This window comes from Macaca mulatta, chromosome 8, assembly GCF_049350105.2.
Source record: "Macaca mulatta isolate MMU2019108-1 chromosome 8, T2T-MMU8v2.0, whole genome shotgun sequence".
NCBI classification, from domain to species: Eukaryota; Metazoa; Chordata; class Mammalia; order Primates; family Cercopithecidae; genus Macaca; species Macaca mulatta.
Genome location: NC_133413.1, coordinates 118,911,542 through 118,918,018, shown reverse-complemented (window position 1 = coordinate 118,918,018; position 6,477 = coordinate 118,911,542). Strand labels below are relative to the sequence as shown.

Genomic DNA, 6,477 nt, shown 5'->3' with positions numbered 1-6,477 from the left:
TAATATTTTTATGTTTATATAAGTATGTTTTAATGTAAATTTTATAAGTAATACATCTTTATATTATAAATACACATATCCTGAAAGGTAAATACAAACACGACGAAATTCCCACCTACCCAATGGTACAGACATCTTAGAAAATTGACAAATAAATAGCAAAAGCCTCCCTGCTTCTCACCTATCCCAAAGGTAGTTATCAATCCCAATTTGTGTAATTCATCTTAAGAAAAAGAATATTTGCACATAACCAAAATAGATGTATCCATTGATATACTTCTTTTAAAAAGCACACAGAGTAAATGTATCATCTTTATGCACTGTGCTGTGCTTTGCTTTTTTTCTTCTATAATGATAATTAATTTTTATACAACAATATTTATTATTTGAACAATCTCTAAAGAGTAGGTGTTTCACAGATAATGATATATGTACAAAAAATGCATTAAAACACATCCAAAGCCATGTGGTTTGGGGCTAATTCCTTGTTACGTGTTTTTACTTAATATAAATATGGGTATGTCCTGTGAGCCAGGAAGTATGGGAGGGTACAAAAGAGTACAAAATGCGGTCCCTGTCATTAGTAGCTTATTGTGAAGGTCCAAGAAGACGTCAAGTAAAGGCAAGTGTGGGTCACTGCCACCCTCTGCCCTGCTCTTTGGTCAGGGCCTCCAGTGCTTTGTTCTGCAGCTGTGCTCTGAAGAATATAACTTTTCTGGAAGAAATTCCCTTCTTCAATGCTTTAGGCCAGTTAGGAGTCTCAAAATAAGTGGACAGAATATCAAATACCTGATTGATGGCCACCATCCCTAAATGATAGTTATTTCTATGTTGGTGTCTGATCATGTATCCCTGGAATGACAGACAAGTGGGCTGTCTTGAAAGAGTATTCCTGGGCCTTTCAAAATGTCATCTTCTTCTGAATGCTTTCATCTACAAGTCCATCAAAGATACAAACTTTGTTTATATCAACATCTTCAAGAGTGTATTCTGAGTTAGGAGTTGGAAACACAAGGGTTTCCAGAGGAAATAAACTAAAAGAAGTCTTCTTTTATGTCTAGTAAGTCGCTAGAAAATTCATCTTCACTCTTCACACAGGGCACTGTCTACCGAGAATCCAGTCAGGCAGATCCAAATTGGCCTATTAGATTTCGTTTGAACCATACAACCTTCATATCTGTCCAGCCAGTCTACTCAATTCCTTCTTTGATATGTGGTAGGTCATACTCAAATCGATACACAGCCTTTGTCCTGAGTGTTTGTCTTCCAAAAGAATCTCTTTGCTTAGAGATCTCAGAAAATATTTGCTGTGTTGGGGGCAGATTCCTGGATTTTCTGCACAATTGGCTTTTCTTCTTTCTTTTTCTTATTTTCTTTTACTCTTCTTTACTGCAACTATCTTTCTCCAGTGTCTCTGTTTTCCCTGAACATTTTTCTTATGATATCCAAAACACCAAATTGTTTGAGAATGAGCACCATCCTGCACCCTGGTGGTCAGGGTCTCTCCCTCCTGGCATTTGCATTCTGCATCAATCTGCAGAAACTGGAAACTTTCAGTATTTCAGGTATTCAGATATTTCAGATATTTCAGGTGACTGTGCTCTAAGCACTCCCTTCTAATTCACAGTCCATGTGCCTAGTCCATGGATCCCATCATGCACTTTGCTTTTTTCAATTGAAAACGTGTCTTCAACCTTTTTCCATGTCAGGACACACACATCTACTTCCCTTTCTTTTAAAGGTTGCATGATATATAGTAAGATTACACTATAATTTACTTAATCAATATTTGTATATATTGATGGATACTTTTAATGTTTCCAGTTGTTTTAATTTTCCAGTTGTTGCATTTTTCTTAGATTTGTTGTGAAATTGAAAGAGTTAATGTGAGTAAAAAATGTGTTTTTTCTCTCTAGCAGAAATCCAATTATAAAAATCTAACAAAAACAACTGTACATAAAAGTCAAGACCTAAATATGAAGAAGACTGAAATGTGGCATGATTTTAAGTAGTTAGTACAGTGTCAGAAAATATATCGACTTTTGCGCTAGGATTTTTTTTAGCAACACATGGCTGTAACATTGGATGTATAAAGAAGCCCTTGTAATCTCAGCATTCTAACTCACCAGTGAACAGTTCTGTGTGTAACAATGGGGAGAGGAAATGGGCGAACAGACTGATGCAATACATACACATATATCAAAAAAATAACTCTCCTCCTTTTAACTTTACTTCTCATTACAGCTCTTTCTCCCTGTCAACGGGGTGTCCAAATATTCTCTAGGCACCACCAGGAAGATGAGCTGACAATGGTCCCAACCACACATACACATATACACACACACACACACACACACACACACCTCAAAGCTCCCTTCCATATATTCTGAGCTATAGCTGCCTCTACTCTACTCTGTCTCATCCTTCATCTTGCTCCCATCCTCTTTCCAATTTCCAGATATTTTTTAAAATCTAATTTTGTCTTCCAGCCTCCTATCTTTCCTAGGCATTCATTCCATCTTGTGTTTCTTTACTGTAATTTTCATAGAAAATTAGCCTAAACTGGAAACCACAGGGAAGATATTTTTAAAGAGATTAGTGATTGTTAATTACAGTTATAGCCTAAAGACTATATTAAGATGAAAGAAAGGAGAAACACAGGAAATTCTGAGAATAACTGATGAATCAGTTCCTAAAGAGGGCAGTAAAGTTGGATTCAGTGTGTAAACAAAGTTCTTTAGCAAGGAAAAAAAGATTCATTCATTTCAAAATTCGTTACTGAAGTTCTACTATATTCCAGCAATGTCATAGCCACTGGAAAGTATAGTGGTACATTTTTTTAAATCCCATTTTTATGGATTTGCATTCTAGTCAGAGGAGGCAAACAAAATGAATATACAGAATGTTAGATGGTAGTAAGCACTATGGAGAAGATTAAGACATAAAAGGGAAATAGAAAACAATGTAGAGTATCAAGCAATTTTAAATAAAGTGATTAGAATGCCTCAATGAGGACAGGCATGGTGGCTCACGCCTGTAATCCCAACACTTTGGGTGACCGAGGTGGGTGGATCACCTGAGGTCAGGAGTTTGAGACCAGCCTGCCTAATATGGTGAAACCCCATCTCTACTAAAAATACAAAAATTAGCTGGGTGTGGTGGCAGGTGCCTATAATCCCAGCTGCTTGGGAGGCTGAGGCAGGAGAATTGCTTGAACCCGGGAGGCGGAGGTTGCAGTGAGCTGAGATCAGGCCATTGCACTCCAGCCTGAGGGACAAGAGCGAGACTTCATCTAAAAGATAATAAAAATAAAAATAAAAAGGAATGCCTTTTTATTTTTAATGATAAGAAAACATTCAAGCAACGGCCGGGCGCGGTGGCTCAAGCCTGTAATCCCAGCACTTTGGGAGGCCGAGACGGGCGGATCACGAGGTCAGGGGATCGAGACCATCCTGGCTAACACCGTGAAACCCCTTCTCTACTAAAAATACAAAAAACTAGCCGGGCGAGGTGGCGGCGCCTGTAGTCCCAGCTACTCGGGAGGCTGAGGCAGGAGAATGGCGTAAACCCGGGAGGCGGAGCTTGCAGTGAGCTGAGATCCGGCCACTGCACTCCAGCCCGGGCTACAGAGCAAGACTCCGTCTCAAAAAAAAAAAGAAAAGAAAAAAAGAAAAGAAAACATTCAAGCAACAATCCAAAGTAAGTAAAGGGAAAGCCAGGCAAATATCATGGAGAAGACCATTCCAGGCAAAGGGAACAACAAATGCAAAGGCCCAAGGCCGAGCAAGGCCACTGTAGTCAAGGGACAAAGAGATGAACGAGTGAGGAGAATAGTGGGCCATGAGGTCAAAGAGGCAATGGTGAACCCAATGGTATGGAGCTTTAAAGGCCATTGCAAATACTTTGGCTTTTGCTTGGCATGAAATGAGAACACATAGATAGTTTGGGGCAGAAAATATAATCTGATTTACATTTTTAGCAGAATAACTCCAGATACTATGTTGAGAATAGATTGCAGGTGCACAATGTTGTGGGAGAAAGAGGATAAATTAGGAGGTTATTGATATAGTCCAAACAAGAAATGCTAATGACTTGGCTGGCAAGGATAACTCCAAAGTGTGTAGCCTAAAGAGCTGCAAGGATGCGACTTGCCATTACCTGGCATGGGGAAGATGATGGGACAACTTCAATCAGTGAAGTTTGAAAAGTGTATTGGATACCCAGTAGAGATGTTTAATAGGTAATAAGAAATAGGAGTGTAGTTCAAGAGTTTGGGTTAGGCTGGAGATACAAAAAGCACGCAGCTGATAAATATTGACTCATTTTCCCTTAGACAGAAAAGAAGGATGGATACTACCATGGGAAGTTTTATAATGTAGGGAAGAGAAATTGCTAATATCTGATGGTCTCTATTTTGTCTATGAAAACTGAGGCAAAGTAATCTACTAAAAGAGAAAAGGTTGAGGCTGTTAACCCACATTTAGTGAAAAAAATTGCCAAGCAACACTGAGGGCTCCGCTGGACTTGAAAACTCTGTTTGCAGTAGTTTTAGTTGGTAGTTATACAGACTTACTTCTGCACTGTTCAGTAGCCTATATGTTCAAACAGGGAAGGGAGTTCTTGAATTCAGTCTTGAGGATTTATTGCAGTAATGTGGGAAAAGAAAGGAGTAGCAGAAAATTAATAATTCTGGCGAGGGTATCATAGAGTTGATGACCATAGAACCCAAACTGAGTGAGAAACATGCATAATAAGGATAGTTAAAAAATAGGAGGATGAAGAAAAGTTGGTTAATGGGCATAAAAATACAGTTAGAGAGAAGAAATAGATTCTAATATTCGATAATACAATAATGAACAATAATAATAAATTATCATTAACTATAATTGTAATTACTATATATTTCAATATATATCATATATAAGACATACATAAGGTATACTACATATTTCAATATATATCTTTTATATGATATATATACCTTATTTATATATAATATATAAGTATATTATATATATTTCAAAATAGCTAGAAGAATTTTAATATTCTCAACACAAATAAAAGATAAATATTTGAGGTGATGGATATTCCAATTACCCTGACTTGATTATTATACATTGTATATATGTATCAAAATATCACAAGCACCCCAAAATATGCACAACTATGATGTATCAATAAAAATACAAGACAATAGATAAGAAATTGATGTAGTATACTAGTATAACTCAAATGAGCTAGACATCACGTAACAGAAGTTATGTTTACAGTACCAATAGCTTCATTCACACTAACAAGAACACTACTGAACACACGATATATAGGACATTCAAAGAAGAAAAAAAGTTTGTAGTAAAATCGATGCTTTTCATAGTTGTGACATTTAGTTCACTGCTCAAACTATCTTTGCATTTTCATTACAAACTGATTTAATCTGATTCAAGCCAAAATCCCATATGCTTCTTTCTAACCTTCTCTGGAATTTTTCAACAGACGTAGGCATAATAATATAATTGCGATTGGTCAAGTCCCTTAACAAAGGACAGAATGTCCTCTCATAGCGTTCCAAAGGGATGAGTTTGTCTAAGCTGAGTGGAGTAAAAGAGACGCAATGGTCACAGACATAGGTTCTAGGCTTACGTCGACTTGTTTTAATTAAATAATTATCAATATGGAAGCTTTTTTGAAAGAGTCTACCAAACATCAAAAATTTTAAAAGATAAATCTATAGACTAATGAGTATCTTTTCCATTATGCTTCCAAAAATACCAGGGTGTTAAACAGGTTTATAACAGGTGGATAATGAGAAGGAATTCTCAAATTACATTCACAGAATTCACAGCCTGGCAGTAAGAGAAACCATATCTGGCTAGTTTAAGGATAAAGAGGACTGTATTGGAAGGATACTGAAAGCAACTAGAAATCCAAAGATGAGGTGAACAACCAAGCTTGGGGAGAATAGGAACCAGGGCTAATTGTAGACTGAGAGGTAGGAGCTGATGGGACTTAGCTTTAGAGAGCTGTTAACACAATTCAGCTTCCGCCCCCTGTAGGCTCTACATCTCTTTGTTCAAAACTCCAAATTCTTGGTAGAATGAAAAAAAAATGGTCACCTAAATTAGATGCTCAACTCTGCATGAATGGGCAGGATGAGAACAGGAAGGTGGGGAATGGTAATGAAGTTTAGAAATGGAGATTCTGAGAGATCATTCCTTTGTACAGTAGACAGTGTCCAGAAAAGATAAACGATTGGATCAAACAGCCACAGGAGGTTTCTACTACAGGGAGAGACTGGCAAGAAGACAAGGAACTTCAAAGGTAAAGAATAAGAAAGAAAAAGAAAAAAGATTGAAGAAAAGACATAGCCAAGGAATCTAAGTATCAGAGAAGAAAATGATATGGAAACAGAGGTGGGAAGGACGTGCCAGAGTTAGCTGGTCCAAGATGTAAGAAAGAGTACGCATTCCAGGAGAGAGA

General features: G+C 37.3%; 1 pseudogene; it reads right to left on the bottom strand.

Annotated features, from left to right (window-relative positions):
- Nucleotides 1–633: 633 nt before the first annotated feature.
- On the bottom strand, nt 634–1,523 carry LOC100425373 (tRNA methyltransferase 10 homolog B-like; annotated as a pseudogene).
- Between the last annotated feature and the right edge of the window lie 4,954 nt (nt 1,524–6,477).